Consider the following 27,716-nt stretch of genomic DNA (forward strand, 5'->3'; position numbering starts at 1 on the left):
GTCACTTTCCTGAGCATATTGCAATAAAGCCCAATGCAGCCTCGCGAGTTGCTTTTAACTCATGGGAACGTGTAACAAGGATGCTTGCGACTGGCAGTCGCCTCGCTGCAGGAAAGCAAGAGGTCATGAAGGCCCGTAATTAAATTACCGACGAATGCTCCTTCCTTTCTTCCAAAATGAGAAGCTTGCTTCTCTCAGCGCCGTGTAATGTCTATCCTATTCAGCTACAACAACGCACACCCACACGACTTGAACTCGGACATACTGGTACTTCTAATTATTGAATTCAAATTCGCATTTTCGAAATCTTGCGAGATATTTCAGTAAGTCTATGCAGATGAGTTATATACCAAGGCAGACATTATATACACGAATGAATATTTAGATTGCTTATTCAATTTTGTGAATAGTGACTTTAAGGGGAATTATGCTAAAAAATTATAAACATTAAATGTGAGCCATTTGTTTTTAATTTTCTTGGTTCGAATATCGAATGTCAAAAGTATACGCTTATGAAATCGCGTGGAATTTGCTTCCACGCTTTACACATCTATAAAATGTCATAGGTTTCATGTCTTTTGAATCAAATGAAGAGGCCACTTGTATACTAATGTTGTAGAAGAAATTAACAAGGTTTCGGCGGCAATGCCATCCTCACATAAGCCGTTTATAAACGTGCAATCAGTGAAAACATAATCAGCGAACTATGAGATGCGCATTTGTGACATTAGACATTTTGAGCCTCACTGCTGTTCAAGAAAATTTAATTGCCTTCAGTGTTGACGACCGTCAGTTTTGCAGCATAATGTTAACCCTAAAGAAAAACTGAAAAAGGTGATTCATCAATTTCAGTTATTTATATCCTTAATCATTGAGCTCTAAAAGTATATTGATACAAACTATCAGTGGCTAGTGGGCGCAATCGATGAAGTGGATGCCTTTCCGAGGTTGCCGACCTGGCCAGTGCGGCCCACACGGTGCACATACTCGTCAGTAGACTGCGGCAGGTCGTAATTCACCCCATGCCGCACGTCCTTTATGTCCAGGCCGCCAGCAGCCACGGCTGTCGCCACGATTACCGGACAGGTTCAACGCCGGAATACCAGCAGAGCCTCCTCCCTCTGCCGCTGGTACCTGTCGCCGTGAATGCTGGTAGTCTTTAGGCCCTTCTGGAACATCACCCGGTCGCTGCCCTCCTCCCCTAGGATATCTAGCAGCTTCTCGTATTGGGTCACTTGGTAGACCTGCTGCTTGACGTCAGAGTTGGCGCCACCAAGGATTCCGAGATTGAGAAATATGGAGTTGTTCAAAAACTCTCGCGCCAGCAATTGGATCGACTCCGGAAAGGTGGCGGAGAACGTGAGGGTGCGCCGCTCACCACGCGGCGGCATCGACGAGTGCCGCATGAGAGTACGCACGTCTGGCTCAAATCCCATGTCCAGCATTCGGTCCGCTTCGTCCAGCACCTGGAAACGGAGTTTCTCGAACGAGATCTTGCCCTTCTCGACAAAATCCTTGAGCCGCCCGGTGGTCGCCACCAAGATGTGGCATACCCGAGACAGCTGCGCCAGCTGGTGCTGAACCGAGGTGCCTCCGTAGATGTGAACTGTCTTCAGGATAGAGTCGTAGGAGTATTTGTGCGCGTCCTGCGCAATCTGCATGGCCAGCTCCCGCGTTGGCGAGAGGATCACTGCCTGAGGAGTCTGCACCGCTTGAAATGACGGGTTCTCCAGAACACTGTCGCTAAGGAGCGTGTGCAAGATGGGCAGCATAAAGGCCGCCGTTTTGCCAGATCCGATTTGAGCGCACGCCATGAGGTCCCTGCCGTTGTACCGAGCCACTCGCTTGAAGGTCGCCAGACAATCCTCAGCGTCTTCGAAGACGTCGCCGTGGAAAGATGGTGGTGTTCGCGGCGGCTGGCAGAGGATCGGAGCTGAGAGCCTGGGATCAGTGGCCATGTCGAGGTGGCTCGGAAATTGCGGCTGCGTCATCCTCGTAGGGGTGGAAAGGGGCCCAACCTCAGGCGACTGTCCGCGGAGCCGGCGGCTGAGTCCCTGTTGGACCGGCGTCAGATCCGTCGTGAAGCGTGTAAACGCGGGGCCAAACGTCCAGGCAACGCCCTGAGTCTAGAGGACTGCCGAAGTCCGAAAGCGGTCCGAGGAGCGGTCTAAACGCGGTTCCAGGAAACCAACTTCTTCTTCTTCTTCTCCTTTGTTGTTTGCCTACGCCAAAGAGCAACGACCTCATCGTCTTCTTCTTCTTCTCCCTCGTTGTAATGGCACATACCCACAGTGAGGGATTGGCCAGAATTCATTGTAGGCGACATAATATTTTTGATAATGTCGTTTTGACTGTATGATATAGATAAGCTAATAATTAGGAGCTAGTGTTGCTAAAATAGTTAGAAATTTTGAGGCGATGTAATAGCAAACAATGAAAAAAGGAAGAAAATTGTAAATAACTAAAAATAACAATAATAATAAAAAATACAATTCAGACAGATCAGCGGTAACACACAAATTTTCCAGTAGCAATATTATAATTATGAAGCCGGCAGCGGTGGCGTAGCGGTAGAACATCCGCCTCGCATGCAAGAGGACCGGGGCTCAAATCCCGGTGCCGCACAATTCTCCACCGGAATAAAAAAAAAATCCGCGTGTCGATGGAATTGCATAAACAGGTTTGGGGTGCGACCTGATGCCGGTGAACACCTCCGGCAACGCACTCCCTCACCCGAACAGGATTTGGCCACCCAGATGCAGTAATTGGCCACAACCTCTCATGATAAGCTCCATAAAACCCCGGCCCTCAGTCACCAGCGGCGGCGGAACAACTGACCACGGCGGCGGTCAGACCTGTGACGCAGCAGGGGGTGCTAAGAACTTCTGGCTTCGCTGGACAGGCCGCCTTTGGAAACTGACCCTGGCAACGTTTAACGTTAGAACCCTGGCTAGTGAAGCTAGCTTAGCAGTGCTGTTAGAGGATCTAGAAGGTATAAAATGGGATGTCATAAGGCTTAGTGAGGTTAGGAGGCCGAATGAGGCATATACTGTACTGAAGGATGGGCATGTACTGTGTTATCGAGGCTTACCAGAGAGGCGACAACTAGGAGTAGGTTTCCTTGTCAATAAGTATATAGCAGGTAATATAGATGAATTCTATAGTATTAATGAGAGGGTGGCAGTCATCGTAATTAGGCTTAATAAGCGGTATAAACTGAAGGTTGTACAGGCTTAAGCACCTAGAGGTAGTGATGATGACCAGGCAGGTTAAGCTTCTACGAAGATGTAGAATCGGCAATGCGAAAAATAAAGACGCAGTATACTGTACTAATGGGCGACTCCAATGCCAAGGCAGGAAAAAAGCAGGCAGGAGACAAGGCAGTAGGTGACTATCGCATCGCTTCTAGGAATAACAGGGGGGTGTTACTAGTTGAGTTTGCAGAGCGCATTAACTTATGAACCATGAATACCTTCTTCAGCAAACGGAAGAACCGGAAATGGACATGGAAAAGTCCTAACGGGGAGACTAAAAATGAAATTGACTTCATAATGTGTTCAACCCCCGCCATTGTGCAAGATGAGGTAATCAGAAAAGTGCGATGCAGTGACCACAGGATGGTGAGGTCCCGAATTAGCCTAAATCTGAAGAAGGAACGCAGCAGATTAGTAAGAAAGAAGTCCATCAACGAATTAGTGGTGCGGAGGAGGGCAGAAAGGTTCAGGATCTCGCTACAGAATAGACATTCAGCTCTAACCGAGGATGGCGACATTACCCTAGAAGCAATGAACAATAACTTCAGAGATATCATTACTGAGTGTGCGGTAGAAGTAGGCGGTAGGATAGTTAGAGAGGATACCGGAGCTGTCTAAGGCGACGAACGATTTGATTAAGAAACGCCAGAATATGAAAGCTTCCAATCCAACAGACCAGATCGAATTGGCCTAGATAGCAAAGCTAATCATTAACCGCAAGTTGATCGATATAAGAAAGTATAACATGGAGAAACTTGAGCATAAAGAACGGGGGAAGCCTTAAAGCGGTAAAGAAGAAATTGGGCATAGGCAAAAGCCAGATGTATGCGATAAGGGACAAGGCGGGCAACGTCATCACGAATATGGACAAGATAGTCAAAGTAGCCGAGGAGTTCTATACAAATCTCTACAGCAGCCAAAGTAGTCAAGATCGTAACGAGATTGGCGGTAGGGAAAAACAGTCAGACGTTCCACCAGTGACGAAGGACGAGGTCAAGAAAGCATTAGAAACTATGAAAAGGGGGAAATCAGCTGGAGATGATCAGATAACTACAGATTTGCTAAAGGACGGGGGGGGGGGGGGGGCTATCGTGCTAAAAAATTGGCCACCCTGTATACGCAGTGCCTGATGTCATCGACGGTACCGGAACCATGGAAAAATGCAAACGATATCCTCATTCATAAGAAAGGGGACTCTAAGGACCTTAAAAATTACAGACCAATCAGCTTACTGTTAGTTACGTATAAGGTATTTACTAAGGTAATCGCTAATAGAATCAGGAGAACCTTAGACTGCAATCAAGCAAAGGATCAAGCAGGGTTTCGGAAACGGTACTCTACTATCGATCATATCCATACCATCAATCAGGTGATAGAAATATGCTCGGAATATAATCAGCCTTTATACATAGCAATCATTGATTACGAAAAAGCATTTGACTCAGTTGAAACATCGGCGGTTATGCAGGCATTGCGAAATCAGGGAGTAGACGAGCCATACGTGAAAGTGCTGGAAGATATATATATATAGTTGCTGCACAGCCACCATAGTTCTGCACAAAAAAGTAACGAAATTCCCATAAAGAAAGGTGTTAGGCAAGGGGACACAATCTCCCCAGTACTATTTACAGCTTGCTTAGAGGAGGTATTAAGAGACTTGGAATGGGAGCAGTTAGGGATAAGGGTAGATGGAGAATACCTCAGTAATCTGCGATTTGCTGACGACATTGCCTTGCTAAGCAACTCGGGTGATGAACTGCAAATAATGATTGATGACCTAGACAGGAAAAGTAGAAATGTAGGCTTGAAAATCAATATGCAGAAAACTAAGGTAATGTGCAACTGCCTCGGGAAGGAACAGCAGTTTACATTAGGTAGCGAAGCACTAAAAGTAGTAGGCGATTATGTCTACTTAGGACAGGTAGTAACCGCAGATCCGGTCCATAAAAAGGAAATAACAAGAAGAATAAGATTGGGATGGAGCGCATTTGGCAAGCACTCGCAGATTACGACTAGCAGCTTACCGGTGTCGCACAAGAGGAAAGTATACAACAGTTGCATCTTACCTGTACTCACCTATGGGGCTGAAACGTGGAGGCTAACCATGAGAGTTCTGCTTAAGTTGAGGACAACCCAAAGGGCCATGGAACGAAAATGTTAGGGGTAACATTAAGAGATAGGAAGCGTGTAGAGTGGGTCAGAGAAATAACTCAAGTTACCGACATTCTAGTGGAAATTGAGAAGAAGAAATTGGCATGGGCAGGACATCTAGTGCGAAGAGAGGATAACCGATGGTCGCTTAGGGTAACAAACTGGATTCCAAGGGAAGGAAACCGTAGCAGGGGGCGGCAGAAAGTTAGGTGGGTGGATGAGGTTAAGAAGTTCGCGGGGGTCAAGTGGATGCCGCTAACACAGAACCGGGTTAAGTGGAGAAATATGGGAGATGCCTTCTCCCTGCAGTGGGTATAGTCAGGCTGATGATGATGATGATGATGAGGAATTATGAAGTAAGTCACACACCGGTTTCAGGGCGTACCCTTTGACGGTTGCACCAAAGGAGAGGAGGACAGGAACTGTAAATGGCAATCCTAGGCGAGTAAGAGGTATTTCTAGATAATTTCTTCTCTGAGTAGCATACCTGTGGCAGGAGAGGATGTAATGTTCAATTGTTTCCACGTCATTACATGACGCACAAAGATTCGACGGCGTGAATCCAGAGCGACATAAATAAAGATTGAGGGAAGGAATTCTACAACGCATGAGCGTCATGGAACCCTCACAATGCCTCGAGGTACAACATCGGACATTCCAATGGAAATTTAAATGGTTAAGATCCGTAGTCGCAAAGAGTGGCTCATGGCTCAAGGATTTTAAGGTTTGAAACCGTTCAAAACGGGATATGTTTAGCAACATAATATAGGGTACAACATTGAGAGCTGAATTTGCTAAATAATCCGGCATTGTATTAGAAGCGATGCCGCAGTGTCCCGGAACCCACAGAAAACGTACTTCCTGTAAATGTAACGGAAGGAAAAACATCAGTGTTTGTTTCAAAAGAGGCATTTTCGGACTTTCTAATGCTGCTAAGACTGACAGGCAGTCAGAGAGTATGATTACGTGAGTAACATTACCGGGAACGTTTTGAAGGGCCAAACCAATTGCAAGCAATTCAGCAGTAAATATTGGTGTGTAATCAGGGATCCGTACAGAAAAACTCCAATCAAGTGCTTTGGAGTAAATCCCTATTGCTGCTTTTTCATTTCGTTGTGAGGCATCTGTGAAAATAGGTACGTGTCGTGGCATAGCCTCCTTTATACTCCTCTGTGCCTGGCAACGGCGCGCTCCGTGGCCGTCGTTGCCCCTCCTCCCATCCTCCTCCACCATCGAGAGGTTACGCGGCTAGCTGCCGAAAGATGGCGATGGCGACAGAGGGTGCCCTGCCGCTCGCGTATCGTGCGTAGCGTTGCAGCAAGTCGCATTTGGCGTACGTTCTTCCGTCGTGCTGTTTTCATTTCGTGCACCAGCATTGCTTGTTGCATCTAGGTTTTGGTGCTACTCTTACTGCATTTGGACGTAGCAGGACTACACCGCTGGAACAACCTGTAAGTTGCTGTTTTTGTTGTTCATATTACAGACACCTGAGTGATAGCAATTGCTTTATCGTTCAGCGATCGGGCCGTGTTTTTTCGGTGAACTAAATGAAGTAATAACGCATACTTTGCTTCATTAAGACTCGATAAAGATTGATATTATCATTCGGAAGAGCCATATGCGTCAGTATTGCAGTTTCGATAACTTTGCGCGTGAATTTGCATATCCAATTGTTTGTTTTTTTGGTAAGCACGTGTGCGCAGCATGATGCACGTGTTTCTATGCAAGTTTTCTTTGCGGCGCATCGCATTATCAGCTATTTAATTAAGCGACTGTGTGTTCAACGTTACATACGTTAGAGTTGTAAGCATACGTTACCATGTCCGCGAAATCGAATACTGTAATATGTATTTCAGTTTCATTTGTTTGTCAAGTGTGATTAGCAAGTTATTTTGTGCACGAAGTGCAGAAACTTAGAATATTTTGCTAAGAGTCGGAATATTCAATTTACAGATCCCGATGGCATACTGCTGTGTGCCACTGTGCCGATCAGACGGGAAAAAGAAGGAACCTGGCGTCTCCTTCCACGAGATTCCTGCCGAAGCTTCGCTACGCGAGCAGTGGATTAAAAAGATAAGAAGAGATGGCTGGGTCCCGAACTGTACCTCGAGCTATTCGAAGGTCTGTAGTAAACATTTCACAGACTCGGACTTCTTAGAGGGCAAACGGCGCCGTCTGAAAAAGGGCATTGTGCCCTCTGTGTTTGCCGACGACCCGACGTACATGCAACCCCGGAAGCAGCTTTGAAAGTGAAACCACAACTTCAAAAGCCACTGAAGACCCTGACAGAGGCAGCAGTGCCAGCTATCTGCAAATCACACCTCCTGAAGTGCCCTGTAAATGACAGAGGGCACCGTGAAACTTTGGCTGAACTCATGACCACCAGGTTCATCAGGCCACTGCTAATCAACTATGCAAGTACAATAACGGACAAACGTGACTTGTACAAGCCATTCAGCCAGAAGCCTCTTTCGCGGAAATGCATGAAACTGTAGAGCAGCTGTTTTTGACTTGAAACCTGTCAATAAATACTGCTATGCATGCTCCTCAGTTTTGTTTTAGATGAGTGCAATTTGAATCATTTATTATTTCTAGCTTTCTCAGCAGCTTTTTTTTTAACCTGTAAATAAACGCTGGTACCTGTGCTGGTATTTATTCGAGCTGCAACTGCAGAAAAAGCAGAACACTGTTGATGAATCTTGTAGTGTTATGTGCAGTGCGCAAATTGCATGCAATGTTGAAATTTTCACGTCTCGGCAACAAAATGCGTTAAATGGCCGTTACTCGTAGATAAATCCGCCTTTCAAGTAGAATAGAAAGGTGTAACACAGATTTAATTGCAAACGTTCCGCTTGTGGCAAATAGCAACGACGCGGTACTCCCCCCGCTGTCTGCTCCCTGACCCTCTTTCAGTGGCGCCCCCAGCAGTGAGAACGGCGGCGTCGCGCAACATCCGCGACGGTGCCGCGCTATTGTTATCGCGTTCAGCTGACGGGCACAGAGAGTATAAAGGAGGCTATGGTCGTGGATACTGTAATAGATAATCTTCAAGGTGTCCCTTTATTACCGTGGTAGTCAAGTGTTTTGCATTAGATGGCAACGAATGGTCAAAGCACAGTGTGGAAGCAGCTTGAACATTGCCAACACGTCTTACTGACGTAAGCAAAACTGCAATTTTGGACAGCAAGGACTGAGTAAATACAAATTGTGGTTGCTTATATTGCGGCCAATGATAATCTAGAAAGTGAGATTGGTGTGTAATAAAATTTGGAGAAGCCACTCCGGACAGAGATTCCAGTGCTCGTAAAAAGGTTCGCACAGTGAGCAGCTCAAATCGAGAGTTCAAGTCACGTACACGGGCCTCTAAATAGAGGACTGCATTTGAAACTGTTTTGGCAACCCCAAACATAGTCATAAAGCGCGCCTCTCCAGTAGCAACAAAGGTCGTAGTTTGTATTTAGGACTGCCCGAGAAAAGAACATAGCCGAACTCCAGAATTGGTCTCAAATAAGTTTTATAGAGAAACAAAAAAGTATCTCTACGCATACCAAAATTCTTATGGCTAATTCTATTCAGGCGACCAAAGGCTCGCTCACCTTTCAGGCAATTACTTTTGATATGAGGCCGCCAGTCTAATTGGGAGTGGTATAATACACCAAAGTACTTTAAGGATTCAACCTGTGGGATTTGTGAACCGCAATACGTAAGGGAGATATAAACAGGGTGTGCCGGTGGGAAAACAAATACTGAGGATTTCTTCACGTTGAGAATAATTTTACTATTCCGAGCTAAACTTCAATGGCACTCAAGTAGGCTTGCAACAGCTGATATAAGGAATGAACATCTCGTGCGGAAGAGTAAAAGGCAATATCATCCGCATACACGTACACTTTTATATTTGGATGAACAGGAATATCTCTCATTATTATAATAAATAGCAATGGAGACAGCACCGATCCCTAAGGCACGCCTGTAGTTTGACAATAATTTTCCGAAGTTATAGAACCTCTCCTGCAGAAAAACTTTCTATTGCTTAAGAATTCTTTTAGCCATGCAGACATGTGAAAAGGTGACCTAATTTCGTTTATCTTATTCAACAGTATAGAGTGTTCTACACTGTCATATGCTTTGGCGATATCCAAAGTGACCAATGCCAACACTTCTTTCTTCTTCATTGCTAACCTAATTCTACTCTCCAAATCCGTATGAGCCGTACAAATCGAGCACCCTTGACGAAACCGAATTTGTGTATCACTAAATGCATTCAGGGTCATCACATGGTTTGTCAGGCGCAGGTGAACTATGCGTTCAATAAGTTTCACTAGATTTGAAGTTAGAGAAATTGGCCGAATGTTATCCAAATCAAAGCCTTTTTTCGGATCTTTGAGACTTGGTATAATTTTTGCAACTTTCCAGTCTTGAGGTAACCAAGCAGTTTCCAGAGAAAAATTGACAATATTCCACACTTCCAAGCTGTGGTCTTGCACTAAAGCTTTCAGAATAGCCACTGTAATACCGTCACAACCAGGAGCTGCAGGTTTCAGAGCAGCCGCTATACAATGCAATTCCAGTGGCTCATCTGCAACAAAATCAGCACTTGGCGTAGGTCGAAGTAACGGAGCCACCGTTTGCGCTTGAAAGCGAATAGCAAGACCGTTCGCAATTTGTTCAAGTTTCTATTTTGCTTCATTGGGTGATAACACCTCTGACTCGGTTATATGTGGTGGAGAAGAACTTTGGTTGCGTTCCATGAGCCTATACAATGCCTTCCGATTAATTGGATTAGGGCGATAAATATTCATATTAGCATTATACTCATCCTTTGTTATACGAATAGTTTTTTTTAATGAAGCCGCATAAAATTTATAATTTATCCAATTTTGGGGGCACTGGTTATGGGAAAGGCTCTTCCACGCAGCTTTTCTACGACGGAATGCTTTCTCACATTCTTCGTTCCACCATCGGCATGACATTTTGTTAGGGACAGATGATTTCACAGTGAACACTGAACGCTCAGTGGCATCTAGCCCCGAAGAGAGTGCTTGTTGAGCACGTTGAGAATGCTGAGATGATGCTATGGAGGAAAAAGAGGAATTCACAAACTTTTTAAATAGTTTATGGTTGACAAATTTTTGTTCACAATTAGGGGAGTAAATTCTATGATAAACGTAACTGGAAAGTGGTCGCTAGATGTACCACAATCCACCATAGCCCATGATGAGACCCTAAATCCATTTGCTGCTGACGCTAAATCAATTACTGACCTAGAAGCTGCTCGCATGTAGGCTATGCCTGGACTATTACAGCAATGCACATCATTTACAGACATCCAGTTCCAAAGTCGCTTCCCAGATATATCTAAACGGTAACCCCAAATAACATGGTGTGAATTAAAATCGCCAGCAATAATCAGTCCGTTGGTCGAACTCAGCAGATCACTTAAACAATCTGTTGTACGGACACCTGTTGGGAAGTAGACATTTGCAATAGTGAGAGGAGCAGACTGTGGAATTGCAATATCAACTGCAAGCAGTTCGCAGTCTTGTCGTAGAATTTTGTGTGACACCTTCGCCCGATTAATTGTTTTTGACGAAAATAATGTTAACAAGCCGCCACCCCGGCCGCTAGTGCGATCAGATCTAAAAGTTCTAAAATATTTTAGAGAAATTGGCCGATTTGGCAAAAGTCAAGTTTCTTGTAATAAAACTATGTCTGGGCTGAAATTTGAGATAACATTCTGTAAATCGTGAAACGAAGATGCAATTGAACGACAATTCCACTGTAGTACTTCTAACCCCGCCATGATTATTGTAGAATCTGGGAGGCTGTAAAAGCCTCCTTTAAGACATCAATGTTATTCGGAATATTAGGGGAACCTTTTTTACTTTTAGTGTTAGAATGGGCGGATTTTGAGGGAGAGGAAGAAGCGCGACGCTTCTGGGATGAACATGTCATCTCTACGTCCAATGGGTTAACGGTGGACACGTGGGTATCCACAGGACCCTGACTCTGTACTTTCATTGAAGAAAAAGGAGCAGGCGTCGTCTGGGTAGAATCTCCCTCAACAAAGGCCCTAGCAACCATAGGAGCATGGCATTCAGCTAAACCAGGGTTGCCGACTTGCAAAGCTGCAATTTCGGTCGAACCAATCTTTGTAGCTATGACCTGTGACACAGCTTCTGTAAACGTGCTTAATATACGCTCGAAGAAACCCTCAAGAGATTTCTCTACAACTGAGACAACCGACTTTGTCATGCCTGTTTCCACATCCGAAGCTATTGTTTTTGCACAAGCTGCATACGAATTCCACTTATAGTCTAGCTGTGCATAGGTATCTCCTCTAGAACACTTTTTATGCTGGATAATGTTAAGAACAGTTTCTTCATCTGCGCGTTTTGGGCATGTACCATCATCAGCAGGGTGATCTGCGTGATATAGTGCGCAAATAACCACAGCAGAGGTGCACATGTCAGATGAATGGTTGTCTCCGCACAATCTGCAGCGTGATGCGGATTTGCACGCCCTGCTGCTGTATCCGAATCGCCAGCAGGTTTTGCACTGCAAAGGGCGAGGCTGCGGGGGATCTACACGGTACACAATGGGCCATACCTTAATCTCTGTTGGACAGTTAGCCCCGGCAACCGTCGCTATCATCGATTCTGTCGGCACCCTAGAGCCACCAGCATCCCTGCTGCAACGGAATAGTGATGAGATGCCAATGCCAGCCTCATTAAAGTCCTCAATCGTTTCTTGCGGAGAAGCCGACGAATCCACGCCGCGTATAATACCTTTTGCACATGCCAGCGTTTCAGGTATAAAAGGTTTTACTGGCAGTGATGCAAACGATGTGCATTGAAGCAAGTCCGACACACATTGTATATTCGAGGACTTACATAGGATACCTTTCCTGCCAAACGGACGCACCTCAGAGATTTCTAGGTAGTGGGGGATGACAGCCTTTAGCTGCTCCTGGATTATTTTTGGATTTTTCAACTTCAGGAATCCATCCCCATTTGGTACAAATGCCAACGGTATTATCTTTATTCCATTTCGTCCGAAAGATTCCAAGTCCAAGCTTTGGGCCGGCAGACTGGCAAACCAGGATGCCGAACCCCCACCTGGGGAAGCTAGAGACATTATAGGCCTAATTGTACATGAATCCTAGGTTCGGTTTAAAACAAATACTGGTCAATCCCCCGACGTGAAATGGTCTCGCCAGAGAGAACGGTCAGGCTTGCAGTCAAGATAGGATCCAGAAGTAAGGAGAAAAAAGCAGAACAGCACACCAGCACAGTAGCACAGCACGGTCACTCGAAGAAGAAAACCGCAGCCACCATCAAGGCGAACATAACCTCTTCTTCCGATCTTGCAGGCATCGGAACAGCGCTCCGCAATTCATCGTCTACGCCAACTAGCCACTGATTGTCTCCGCTTCGTCGTCGACTATAGTTAACATAATATGATGTTCGCCCAGCCGTACCATGTACCTAAAAGAGCGCACCGTCGTATGATTTACTGGTTTAGGAAGAAAATTTTGAAATGAATACTTTGAAATACCCATGATGTTCAGGATTGATGCTTTGAACAAACTGCTCAGTCTTGGCTCCAGAGTAAAAATTAAATTCCTTTTCGCTGCCTCTTTTGCTAAAACCGATGAAATAGGGCATTCGAGGACGCGGAACCCAGTGACCATTCTGTGCCTTGTCATACCTTCCACATACCACCTTAGGGAGGTATGCTCGCGAGTTTTCTTTCAAAACGCTGACGACACCGGGTTTACGAGAAAATGGGGCTTCTTAACGCAGTCGCGTTCAAATAACTGTAAGCAAGGAGGCCAGGTTTCTCCAGCGATGTTGCTGCGAATGAGTCGATGTACTGAGAAGCTAGGGCTGGGAAGGAATGGGGGAAAATGCTACGCAGCTACACAGTTAGTTACAACAGTTGATGAAATTTCTAAAATCAAAGATATTGGAGGACAAGTTGACATTGTTTTACTAGATTAGTCAAAAGCCTTCGACAGAGTGCCTCATAATAAGCTGATCACTAAAATGCAAATGATTGGTGTTCCTAGTGAAATTGTACATTGGACATCCTCTTCTCTCAAAAAGCGTAAACAGTTTGTTACTGTTAATGGTGTCGACTCTTGTTTACTAGATGTCCTTTCTGGCGTTCCCCAGGGTTCTGTTTTAGGGCCTACACTGTTTAATCTTAATATTAATGATCTGGTCGAAGCACTGGAACCAACAGTTTCGATTAGATTATTTGCCGATAACTGTATAATTTTAAAAGATAATAAATCCGTTCATGATCAAATAACTCTAAACGAAAATTTGCAATTTTTGGAACGATGGTGCAATTAATGGGCGATAGCCATTAACTTTGAGAAAACTGTTGTACTTAGCCTCACAAATAAAATTATTAAACTTGAATTTCATTATAACATAAACAGAAACCTAGTCACGCAGGTAAATGAATATAAATACTTAGGCGTAACGATTACTTCCAGACTAAAGTGGACAAGGCACATTGACAGTATATACTGTCAGCGGTGGCGTAGCGGTAGAACATCCGCCTCGCATGCAAGAGGACCGGGGTTCAAATTCCGGTGCCGCCCAATTCTCCACCGGATGAAAAAAAAAATTAAAAATCCGCGTGTCGATGGAATGGCATAAACAGGTTTGGGGTGCGACCAGATTCCGGTGAACACATCCGGCATCGCACTCCCTCACCAGAACAGGAGTTGGCCACCCTGGTGCAGTAATTGGCCGCAACCTCCTATGATGAGCTCCATAAAACCCCGGCCCTCAGTCACCAGTGGCTGCGGAACAACTGACCACGGCGGCGGTCAGACCTGTGACGCAGCAGGGGGTGCTAAGAACTTCTCGCTCCGCTGGACAGGCCGCCTTTGGAAACTGACTCTGGCAACGTTTCACGTTAGAACCCTAGCTAGTGAAGCTAGCTTAGCAGTGCTGTTAGAGGAACTAGAAGGTATGAAATGGGATGTCATAGGGCTTAGTGAGGTTAGGAGGCCGAATGAGGCATATACTGTACTGAAGGATGGGCATGTACTGTGTTATCGAGGTTTACCAGAGAGGCGACAACTAGGAGTAGGTTTCCTTGTCAATAAGTATATAGCGGGTAATATAGATGAATTCTATAGTATTAATGAGAGGATTGCAGGCATCGTAATTAGGCCTAATAAGCGGTATAAACTGAAGGTTGTACAGGCCTATGCACCTACATGTAGTTATGATGACCAGGCAGTTGAAACACATACAAAAATTGTCTATGTACTTCAATGGAAACGTTTATGGTCAGCTATGTCTCTCTATGGACTTTTATAGTCGCCTATAAAGCGCCATTGAAATATTTATAGGCAGCTATAGAAAATTCTATACCACTTTTTCCATAGCTTCTGGACCATACAAAATCTCTTTAGCTAACTATAGAAAACCATATGTCTATGAAGCTATAGGCTATTAGATATACAGTTATCTTTAACTGTCTATAGAAATTTGAATGGCTCTAAAACTACAGACTGCTAACCATAGAATCAGTTTTAGCAGGCTATAGAAAAATATATGCTCCTGAAGCTATAGGATATCAGTAATACCGATATCTTCAGCTGTCTATAGAAATTTGAATGCCTCTAAAGCGACAGACTACAAGCCATATAAGCTGATTTTGCTGGTTATAAAAAAGTGTATGTCCCTGAAGCTATAGACTACTAGTCATACAGTTACCTTGAGCTGTCTATAGAAATGTGAATGTCTCTAAAGCTACAGACTACGATCCATATACGCTTCTTAGCTGGCTATCGAACAGTGTATGCTCCTGAAGCTATAGACTAGTAGTCATACAGTTATCTTTAGCTGTCTATAGAAATTTAAATGGCTCTAAAGCTACAGACTGATAGCCATATAAGCTGTTTTAGCTGTCTATAGAAAAATGTACGCTCCTGAAGCTATAGACTAGTAGTCATACAGTTATCTTTAGCTGTCCATAGAAATGTCAATGCCTCTAAAGCTACAGACTGCAAGTCATATAAGCTGCTTTAACTGGCTATAGAAAAGTGCATGCTCTCGAAGCTATAGACTAGTAGACATGCAGTTATCTTCAGCCGTCTATAGAAATGTCAATGCCTCTAAAGCTACAGACTGCAAGTCATATAACCTGTTATAGCTGGCTATAGAATATTGTATATACCAAAAGCTATAGACCAGTAGGCGTACACCTTTGTATGAAAGTAAAAGTACATATATCGTCGGTTCGAATCTCTCGTGCGACTTGTACTCTGTCTTGATTAAGAGTTTTGTGCTGTGTGCAACTAGAAACCGTATGTAATCAACTACAACGCTATACGAAAAAAAGATTAGGTTACAATCTTGGTATAACTGGTGGGAGCACTGTCGCCGTATGGAAGTACGCCTGCAGTGAGTACCTCCTACCCATGATGGTCTTAGTCGTGGGGACGGCTGGCCAATTTTCTGTTATTTATTCATCGAATTGAAAATAAACGTCCGAAGATATAGAGCATGATACACATATACATACACACTTGCGCATGCACAAACACACGCACGCACGCACATACACACACGCACACGCGCGCGAATATTCTATAGCTGACCATAGAAAATGCTAAAGACTGCAAATACTTATATTAGGACACCAGAATTATTCCATATAGACTTCTATAGCAGGCTATAGCTTTTTGGGCCAAATATCTATAGCCGACAATACACGGGAGTTTTTATTACTGGCGATGAACGTTTGTATGCGGCCATAGAAAATGCTATAGACTGCAGTACATGGGGAGCCCTAAGTCTATAGAATAGGTTAAAGACTTCTATAGAACAGACTATAGAAAAACCTAAAGACAGCCATAGAAGCGGCTATAGATATTTGGGCCAAATATCTATAGCCGACCGTACAAAGGATTTTTTATAGCTGACCATAGGAAATGTTTGTATGGGAAGCTTCTACGAAGATGTAGAATTGGCAGTGCGAAAAATAAAGACGCAGATTACTGTACTAATGGGCGACTTCAATGCCAAGGTAGGAAAAAAGCAGGCAGGAGACAAGGCAGTAGGTGACTATGGCATTGCTTCTAGGAATAACAGGGGGGAGTTACTAGTTGAGTTTGCAGACCGCAATAACTTAAGAATCATGAATACCTTCTTCAGCAAACGGAAGAACCGGAAATGGACATGGAAAAGTCCTAACGGGGAGACTAAAAATGAAATTGACTTCATAATGTGTTCAACCCCCGCCATTGTGCAAGATGTAGAGGTAATTGGGAAAGTGTGATGCAGTGACCACAGGATGGTGAGGTTTCGAATTAGCCTAAATCTGAAGAAGGAACGCAGCAGATTAGTAAGAAAGAAGTCCATCAACGAATTAGCGGTGCGGAGGAGGGCAGAATGGTTCAGGATCTCGCTACAGAATAGATATTCAGCTCTAACCGAGGATGGCGACATTACCCTAGAAGCAATGAACAATAACTTCAGAGATATCATTACTGAGTGTGCGGTAGAAGTAGGCGGTAGGATAGTTAGAGAGGATACCGGTAAGCTGTCTAAGGAGACGAACGATTTGATTAAGAAACGCCAGAATATTAAAGCTTCCAATCCAACAGACCAGATCGAATTGGCCGAGATATCAAAGCTAACCAATAAGCGCAAGGTGATCGATATAAGAAAGTATAACATGGAGAAACTTGAGCATGCTGTAAAGAACGGGGGAAGCCTTAAAGCGGTAAAGGAGAAATTGGGCATAGGCAAAAACCAGATGTATGCGATAAGGGACAAGGCGGGCAACGTCATCACGAATATGGGCAAGATAGTCGAAGTAGCCGTGGATTTCCATACAGATCTCTACAGCAGCCAAAGTAGTCAGCATCGTAACGAAATTGGCGGTAGGGAAAAACAGTCAGACGTTCCACCAGTGACGAAGGACGAGGTCAAGTAAGCATTAGAAACTATGAAAAGGGGGAAATCAGCTGGAGAGGATCAGATAACTACAGATTTGCTAAAGGACGGGGGGGCTATCGTGCTAGAGAAATTGGCCACCCTGTATACGCAGTGCCTGATGTCATCGACGGTACCGGAACCATGGAAAAATGCAAACATTATCCTCATTCATAAGAAAGGGGACTCTAAGGACCTTAAAAATTACAGACCAATCAGCATACTGTCAGGTACGTATAAGGTATTTACTAAGGTAATCGCTAATAGAATCAGGACAACCTTAGACTGCAATTCTGCAAAGGATCAATCAGGTTTTCGGAAACGGTACTCTACTATCGATCATATCCATACCATCAATCAGGTGATCGAAAAATGCTCGGGATATAATCAGCCTTTATACATAGCATTCATTGATTACGAAAAAGTATTTGACTCAGTTGAAACATCGGCGGTGATGCAGGCATTGCTAAATCAGGGGGTAGACGAGCCATACGTGAAATTGCTGGAAGATATACCGGGTGTCCCAGCTAACTTGAACCAAGGGTTACAAAATAATATATTTGAGGTAGGTCAGTGAAACCAGTTGCATACAACTACCAACCTGCTTGCGCACTACAGGCAATTTTTTGTTTTGCATTTAGTTAATTGGCTAATTATGTTAATTTTTCTAATTTAATAAATATTCACCTTAGACAAAAAATGTGAATTGGAAAGTTGTAGATCACCTTCAGAAACCCCCATTCCATTAATTACGATAAAGAAAGTCTCACGTGCGTCTTTTTTTCCGGGCTCAAAAGAAAGCCCACGAAATGCAAATAATACCACGTGACTGGAGCATTTGAGCGCAGCGATTGTGGTGCTCTCAGTCGTGGTTTGAGAGAACGACATCAGCTGCGGCCGTGACCCGTTGGTCCCGTTGCAGCGGCAGGCAGAAATGTTGGCGATGGTTGGAGCGAGTTCGCTCGTCGTCACCGCGATCTTGGCCAAGCATGGGCACAGCAGCAGCCTACATCACGACAGGCGGATGACGATAAAGAACCGGCAAATGAAGGTGCAGCGCTAATTTTAGTCGAGTCACATGATGTCATCTCGCCCCTTTACCCAAGCTTGTATGCGCAGATTCAGTGGCTGATACCTTATCGCTCATCCGTTTGCTGTAAAGTTCGCTGATGGGAGAGAAGGAGGGTTTTTTAGAATCCTGGTGGTGTCGGCTCGCCGCTCTCGCTGCTACTTGCACCGTCACGTGGGCCGGCTGTCTGACGCGTGCGAAGAAGCCATTGCAGGCATATCGGCCTGCCGCTTTAACAGGGCTAAGGAGACACGGCCGCAGCTAATTTCGTTCGCTCAAACCACGACTGAGAGCACCACAATCGCGGCGCAGAAATGCACTAGTCACGTGGTATTATTTGTATTTCGTGGGCTTTCTTTTGAGCCCAGAAAAAATGATACACGTGAGACTTCCTTTATCGCAATTAATGGAATGGAGGTTTCTGAAGGTGCTCTACACGTTTCCAATTCACATTTTTGGTCTAAAGTCGGTATTTAATAAATTCGAAAAATTAACATAATTAGCTAATTACGTAACTGGAAAACAAAATATTGCCTGTAGTGCGCAAGGATGCTGGCAGCTGTATGCAACTGGTTTCACTGACCTACCTGAAATATATTATTTTGTAACCCTTGGTACAAGTTAGCTGGGACACCCGGTATATAGTGGCTGCACAGCCACCTAGTTCTGCATAAAGAAAGTAACAAAATTCCCATAAAGAAAGGTGTTAGGCAAGGAGACACAATCTCCCCAGTACTATTCCCAGCTTCCTTAGAGGAGGTATTCAGAGACTTGGAATGGGAGCAGTTAGGGATAAGGGTAGATGGAGAATACCTCAGTAATCTGCGATTTGCTGATGACATTGCCTTGCTAAGCAACTCGGGTGATGAACTGCAAATAATGATTGATGAGCTAGACAGGAAAAGTAGAAAGGTAGGCTTGAAAATCAATATACAGAAGACTAAGGTAATGTTCAACAACCTCGGGAGGGAACAGCAGTTTACATTAGGTAGCGAAGTACTGGAAGTAGTAGGCGATTATGTCTACTTAGGACAGGTAGTAACCGCAGATCCGGTCCATAAAAAGGAAATAACAAGAAGAATAAGATTGGGATGGAGCGCATTTGGCAAGCACTCGCAGATTACGACTAGCAGCTTACCGGTGTCGCACAAGAGGAAAGTATACAACAGTTGCATCTTACCTGTACTCACCTATGGGGCTGAAACGTGGAGGCTAACCATGAGAGTTCTGCTTAAGTTGAGGACAACCCAAAGGGCCATGGAACGAAAATGTTAGGGGTAACATTAAGAGATAGGAAGCGTGCAGAGTGGGTCAGAGAAATAACTCAAGTTACCGACATTCTAGTGGAAATTGAGAAGAAGAAATGGGCATGGGCAGGACATCTAGTGCGAAGAGAGGATAACCGATGGTCGCTTAGGGTAACAAACTGGATTCCAAGGGAAGGAAACCGTAGCAGGGGGCGGCAGAAAGTTAGGTGGGTGGATGAGGTTAAGAAGTTCGCGGGGGTCAAGTGGATGCCGCTAACACAGAACCGGGTTAAGTGGAGAAATATGGGAGATGCCTTCTCCCTGCAGTGGGTATAGTCAGGCTGATGATGATGATGAGGAATTATGAAGTAAGTCACACACCGGTTTCAGGGCGTACCCTTTGACGGTTGCACCAAAGGAGAGGAGGACAGGAACTGTAAATGGCAATCCTAGGCGAGTAAGAGGTATTTCTAGATAATTTCTTCTCTGAGTAGCATACCTGTGGCAGGAGAGGATGTAATGTTCATTGTTTCCACGTCATTACATGACGCACAAAGATTCGACGGCGTGAATCCAGAGCGACATAAATAAAGATTGAGGGAAGGAATTCTACAATGCATGAGCGTCATGGAACCCTCACAATGCCTCGAGGTACAACATCGGGCATTCCAATGGAAATTTAAATGGTTAAGATCCATAGTCGCAAAGAGTGGCTCATGGCTCAAGGAGTTTAAGGTTTGAAACCGTTCAAAACGGGATATATTTAGCAACATAATATAGGGTACAACATTGAGAGCTGAATTTGTAAATAATCCGCCATTGTATTAGAAGCGATGCCGCAGTGTCCCGGAACCCACTGAAAACGTACTTCCTGAAAATGTAAGGGAAGGAAAAACATCAGGGTTTGTTGCAAAAGAGGGATTTTCGGACTTTCTAATGCTGCTAAGACTGACAGGCAGTCAGAGAGTATGATTACGTGAGTAACATTACCGGGAACGTTTTGAAGGGCCAAACCGATTGCAAGCAATTCAGCAGTAAATATTGGTGTGTAATCAGGGATCCGTACAGAAAAACTCCAATCAAGTGTTTGGGAGTAAATCCCTATTGCTGCTTTTTCATTTCGTTGTGAGACATCTGTGAAAATAGGTACGTGTCGTGGATACTGTAATAGATAATCTTCAAGGTGCCCCTCTATTAACGTGGCAGTCAATGTTTTGCATTAGATGGCAACGAATGGTCAAAGCACAGTGTGGAAGTAGCTTGAACATTGCCAACACGTCTTACTGACGTAAGCGAAACTGCAATTTTGGACAGCAAGAACTGAGTAAATACAAATGGTGGTTGCTTATATTGCGGCCAATGATAATCTAGAAACTGAGATTGGTGTGTAATAAAAATGGGAGAAGCCACTCCAGACAGAGATTCCAGTGCTCGTAAAAAGGTTCGCACAGTGAGCAGCTCAAATCGAGATTTCAAGTCACGTACACGGGCCTCTAAATAGAGGACTGCATTTGAAACTGTTTTTGGCAACCCCAAACATAGTTATAAAGCGCGCCTCTCCAGTAGCAACAAAGGTCGTAGTTTGTATTTAGGACTGCCCGAGAAAAGAACATAGCCGAACTCTAGAATTGGTCTCAAATAAGTTTTATAGAGAAACAAAAAAGTATCTCTACGCATACCAAATTTCTTATGGCTAATTCTAATCAGGCGACCAAGGGCTCGCTCACCTTTCAGGCAATTACCTTTGATATGAGGCCGCCAGTCTAATTGGGAGTGGTAGAATACACCAAAGTACTTTAACAATTCAACCTGTGGGATTTGTGAACCGCAATACGCAAGGGAGATATATAGAGGGTGTGCCGATGGGAAAACGAGCACTGAGGATTTCTTCACGTTGAAAATAATTTTACTTTTCCGAGCCAAACTTCAAGGGCATTCAAGTAGGCTGGCAATAGCTGATATAAAGAATGAACATCTCGTGCAGAAGAGAAAAAGGCAATATCATCCGCATACACGCACACTTTTATATTTAGATGAACTGGAATATCTCTCATTAATATAATAAATAGCAATGGAGACAGCACCGATCCCTAAGGCACGCCTGTAGTTTGACAATAATTTTCCGAAGTTATAGAACCTCTCTTGCAGAAAAACTTTCTATTGCTTAAGAATTCTTTTAGCCATGCAGACATGTGAAAAGGTGACCTAATTTCGTTTATCTTATTCAACAGTATAGAGTGTTCTACACTGTCATATGCTTTGGCGATATCCAAAGTGACCAATGCCTTCACTTCTTTCTTCTTCATTGCTAACCTAATTCTACTCTCCAAATCCATATGAGCCGTCCAAATCGAGCACCCTTGACGAAACCGAATTTGTGTATCACTAAATGCATTCAGGGTCATCACATGGTTTGTCAGGCGCAGGTGAACTATGCGTTCAATAAGTCCCCTAGATTTGAAGTTAGAGAAATTGGCCGAATATTATCCAAATCAAAGCCTTTTTTCGGATCTTTGAGACTTGGTATAATTATTGCAACTTTCCAGTCTTGAGGTAACCAAGCAGTTTCTAGAGAAAAATTGACAATATTCAACACTTCCAAGCTGTGGTCTTGCACTAAAGCTTTCAGCATAGCCACTGTAATGCCGTCACAACCAGGAGCTGCAGGTTTCATAGCAGCCGCTATACAATGCAATTCCGGTGGCTCCTCTGCAACGAAATCAGCACGTGGAGTAGGTCGAAGTAACGGAGCCACCATTTGCGCTTGAAAGCGAATAGCAAGACCGTTCGCAATATGTTGAAGTTTCTCTTTTGCTTCATTGGGTGATAACACCTTGACTCGGTTATATGTGGTGGAGAAGAACTTTGGTTGCGTTCCATGAGCCTATACAATGCCTTCCGTTTAATTGGATTAGGGCGATAAATATTCATATTAGCATTATACTCATCCTTTGTTATACGAATAGTTTTTTTTAATGAAGCCGCATAAAATTTATAATTTATCCAATTTTGGGGACACTGGTTATGGGTAAGGCTCTTCCACGCAGCTTTTCTACGACGGAATGCTTTCTCACATTCTTCGTTGTACCATTGGCATGACATTTTGTTAGGGACAGACGATTTCACAGTGAACACTGAACGCTCAGTGCCATCTAGCACCGAAGAGAGTGCTTGTTGAGCACGTTCAGAATGCTGAGATGATGCTATGGAGGAAAAAGAGGAATTCACAAACTTTTTAAATAGTTTATGGTTGACAAATTTTGTTCACAATTAGGGGAGTAGATTCTATGATAAACGTAACTGAAAAGTGGTCGCTAGATCTACCACAATCCACCGTAGTCCATGATGAGACCCTTAATCCATTTGCTGCTGACGCTAAATCAATTACTGACCTAGAAGCTGCTCGCATGTAGGTTATGCCTGGACTATTACAGCAATGCACATCATTTACACACATCCAGTTCCAAAGTCGCTACCCAGATATATCTGAACGGTAACCCCAAATAACATGGTGTGAATTAAAATCGCCAGCAATAATCAGTCCGTTGGTCGAACTCAACAGATCACTTAAACAATCTGTTGTACGGACACCTGTTGGGAAGTAGACATTTGCAATAGTGAGAGGAGCAGACTATGGAATTCCGATATCAACTGCAAGCAGTTCGCAGTCTTGTCGTAGAATTCTGTGTGACACCTTCGCCCGATGAATTGTTTTTTGACGAAATTTATGTTAGCAAGCCGCCACCCCGGCCGCCAGTGCGATCTTATCTAAAAGTTCTAAAATACTTTAGAGGAAATGGCCGATTTGGCAAAAGTCAAGTTTCTTGTAATAAAACTATGTCTGGGCTGAAATTTGAGATAAGATTCTGTAAATCGTGAAACGAAGATGCAATTGAACGACAATTCCACTGTAGTACTTTTAACCCCGCCATGATTATTGTAGAATCCGGGAGGCTGTAACTGCCTCCTTTAAGACATCAATGTTATTCTGAAAATTAGGGGAACCTTTTTTAATTTTAGTGTTAGAATGGGCGGATTTCGAGGGAGAGGAAGAAGCGCGACGCTTCTGGGATGAACATGTCATCTCTACATCCAATGGGTAAACGGTGGACACGTGGGTATCCACAGGACCCTGACTCTGTACTTTCTTTGCAGAAAAAGGAGCAGGCGTCGTCTGGGTAGAATCTCCCTCAACAGAGGCCCTAGCAACCATAGGAGCATGGCATTCAGCTATAATAGGGTTGCCAACTTGCAAAGCTGCAATTTCGCTCGAACCAATCTTTGTAGCTATGACCTGTGACACAGCTTCTGTAAACGTGCTTAACATACGCTTGAAGAAACCCTCAAGAGATTTCTCTATAGCTGAGGCAACCGACTTTGTCATTCCTGTTTCCACATCCGAAGCTATTGTTTTTGCACAAGCTGCATACGAATTCCTCTTATGGTCTAGCTGTGCATAGGCATCTGCTCAAGAACACTTTTTATGCTGGATAATGTTAAGAACAGTTTGTACATCTGCGCGTTTTGAGCATGAGCCATCATCAGCAGGGTGATCTGCGTGACATAGTGCGCAAATTACCACAGCAGAGGTGCACATGTCAGATGAATGGTTGTCTCCGCACAGTCTGCAGCGTGATGCGGATTTGCACGCCTTGCTGCTGTGTCCGAATCGCCAGCAGTTTTTGCACTGCAAAGGGCGAGCCTGCAGGGGATCTACACGGTACACAATGGGCCATATCTTAATCTCTGTTGGACAGTTAGCCCCGGCATCCTTCGCTATCATCGATTCTGTCGGCACCCTAAATCCACCAGCATCCCTTCTGCAACGGAATAGTGATAAGATGCCAATGCCAGCCTCATTAAATTCCTCAATCATTTCTTGCGGAGAAGCCGACGAATCCACGCCGCGTATAATAATACCTTTTGCACATGCCAGCTGTTCATGTATAAAAGGTTTTACTGCCAGTGATGCAAGCGATGTGCATCGAAGCAAGTCAGACACACACTGTATATTCGATGACTTACATAGGATACCTCTCCTGCCAAACGGAGGCACCTCAGAGATTTCTAGGCAGTGGGGGGTGACAGCCTTCCGCTGCTCCTGGATTATTTTTGGATTTTCCAACTTCAGGAATCCATCCCCAATTGGTACAAATGCCACCGGTATTATCTTTATTCCATTTCGTTTGAACGATTCCAAGTCCAAGCTTTGGGCCGGCAGACTGGCAAACCAGGATGCCGAACCCCCACCTGGGGAAGCTAGAGACATTATAGGCCTAATTGTACATGAATCCTAGGTTCGGTTTAAAACAAATACTTGCCAATCCCCCGAAGTGAAATGGCCTCGCCAGAGAGAACGGTCTGGCTTGGAGACAAGATAGGATCCAGCAGTCAGGAGAAAAAAGCAGAACAGCACTCCAGCACAGTAGCACAGCACGGTCACTCGAAGAAGAAAACCGCAGCCACCATCAAGGCGAACATAACCTCTTCTTCCGATCTTGCAGACATTGGAAGAGCGCTGCGCAATTCATCGTCTACGCCAACTAGCCACTGATCTCCGCTTCGTCGTCAACTATAGTTAGCATAATATGATGTTCGCCCACCCGTACCATCTACCTAAAAGAGCGCACCGTCGTGTGATTTACTGGTTTAGGAAGAAAATTTTGCAATGAATACTTTGAAATACCCATGATGTTCAGGATTGATGCTTCGAACAAACTGCTCAGTCTTGGCTCCAGAATAAATATAAATTTCTTTTCGCTGCCCCTTTTGATAACACCGATGAAATAGGGCATTCGAGGACGCGGAACCCAGTGACCATTCTGTGCCTTGTCATACCTTCCACATACCACCTGAGGGAGGTATGCTCGGAAGTTTTTTTTCAAAGCGCTGACGACACCGGGTTTACGAGAAAATGGGGCTTCTTAACGCAGTCGCGTTCAAATAACTGTAAGCAAGGAGGCCAGGTTTCTCCAGCGATGTTGCTGCGAATGAGCCGATGTACTGAGAAGCTAGGGCTGGGAAGGAATGGGGGAAAATGCTACGCAGCTACACAGTTAGTTACAACAGTTGATGAAATTTCTAAAATCAAAGATATTGGAGGACAAGTTGACATTGTTTTACTAGATTACTCAAAAGCCTTCGACATTGTGCCTCATAATAAGCTGATCCCTAAAATGCAAGTGATTGGTGTGCCTAGTGAAATTTTACATTTGATATCCTCTTATCTCACAAAGCGTAAACAGTTTGTTACTGTTAATGGTGTCGACTCTTGTTTACTAGATGTCCTTTCTGGCGTTCCCCAGGGTTCGGTTTTAGGGCCTACACTGTTTAATCTTAATATTATTGATCTGGTCGAAGCACTGGAACCAACAGTTTCGATTAGATTATTTGCCGATGACTGTATAATTTTAAAAGATAATAAATCCGTTCATGATCAAATAACTCTAAACGAAAATTTGCAATTTTTTAAACGATGGTGCAATGAATGGGCGATGGCCATTAACTTTGAGAAAACTGTTGTACTTAGCATCACAAATAAAATTATTAAACTTGAATTTCAGTATAACATAAACAGAAACCTAGTCACGCAGGTAAATGAATATAAATACTTAGGCCTAACGATTACTTCCAGACTAAAATGGACAAGGCACATTGACAGTATATACTCTACACAGCACGTAAAAAGCTGGGTTTTTTAAAACATCGAATGGGTGAGTGTCCAAGCCCATTAAAACGTAAGGCATACAAAGCATATATCAGACCAACACTTGAATATGCCTGTGTGGCATGGGACCCTTATACATCGAATGACACTCAAAACTTGAGAATATTCAATGCTCAGCAGCCCGTTTTATTTTTAATCGATACAGACGCCGTGACTCACCTTCATATGATACTTCTCGCCGGCCTTGATCCACTTAATGAAAGCAGAAAGAAAGCCCGTCTAGCCTTACTTCAATCGTTATATTTTCACACCTGGCATTAAACCTGACACTTACCTGAAAAAAGATTTCTCCTGACCCTCTCGCCATAAGCACTGTCTTGCCTTGTCATCTATATTCCTAACGCCTCTGTAATATCCGATTCGCTCGTGACATTACATTCCTAGGATCTAGGGATCTAAGGGAGGCGGACTGCCGCCTTGTAATTTTCAAATGAACACTCAAAGAATGATGGCGTGACAAAGAAATAATACAAAAAAATGGATGTCCCGAAGCCAAAGAAGACCCTCAAGGTTAAGGTGGGCGGCGAGGGAGTGGCAAGAAGGTATGTAAAGGCAAGTAGGGACCTCAGATTCTGTCTCTCATGGGGAAAATGCTGTCCAGAGCATATCTGGCCGCAATCACGTTCGTCGTTCATGAAACCAGCGCCACTAAAGTTCCTTTCGCTGCGGGCACTTGTGGCTGGTATGCACAGAACCTTTTTGGCCAGGAGAGAAAGGCATGGAAACTCTTCGGCATGAGTCTTCCACCACAGCCGCACACTGTCATTGCTGTTGCTGTATGTGTCAGCGAGTAGCTGCCCAGCTCGTCTTCATCAGCTTGAGTTTCGACGGTGTCGTGCCACTGCTGACACTCATGCATCAGCATTTGTCGCTTCGCACATGATGATTGGTTGCTGGTAGTTTTTTCTCCTGCAGAACGTGATGGCATATCCTACAGCGTTTCCCTCATTTTCTCGCAAACAGCGATGCAATGTTGTAGTGTTGCAATTGAAAGGAGTTCCCCGGGCTACATTTTACTTTCAAATGTTCATTCATTCTTCATCTCATATCCTACTGATGCCCTGAGGCAATAAATATCGACAAAAAAAAAGAAAAAAATACCTGCATTGCTCTTCTCTTCAGAATGATCATTTGTGAGTTGGCTGTAGAAGGTGCAATGTGTTTCTTCAGCTTCGTAAAGAAAAGAAGAACAAGTGGCAATGTTGGCTGCTTGCCTTGTTCAAGCTTATCGGTTGCCTCTTCGAACGGCTCAAGGAAGTCAGCAATGTCCGTCAATCTCACCTTGCAGACATCCTCCAT

The 27,716-nt window shown here is 44.1% G+C and overlaps 1 pseudogene; it reads right to left on the reverse strand.

Annotated features, from left to right (window-relative positions):
* Positions 1-902: 902 nt before the first annotated feature.
* Positions 903-27,716, reverse strand: LOC146182773 (ATP-dependent RNA helicase vasa pseudogene; annotated as a pseudogene).

Source organism: Amblyomma maculatum, chromosome 7, assembly GCF_055883805.1.
Source record: "Amblyomma maculatum isolate TAMU_Amacu chromosome 7, ASM5588380v1, whole genome shotgun sequence".
Lineage (NCBI taxonomy): Eukaryota > Metazoa > Arthropoda > Arachnida > Ixodida > Ixodidae > Amblyomma > Amblyomma maculatum.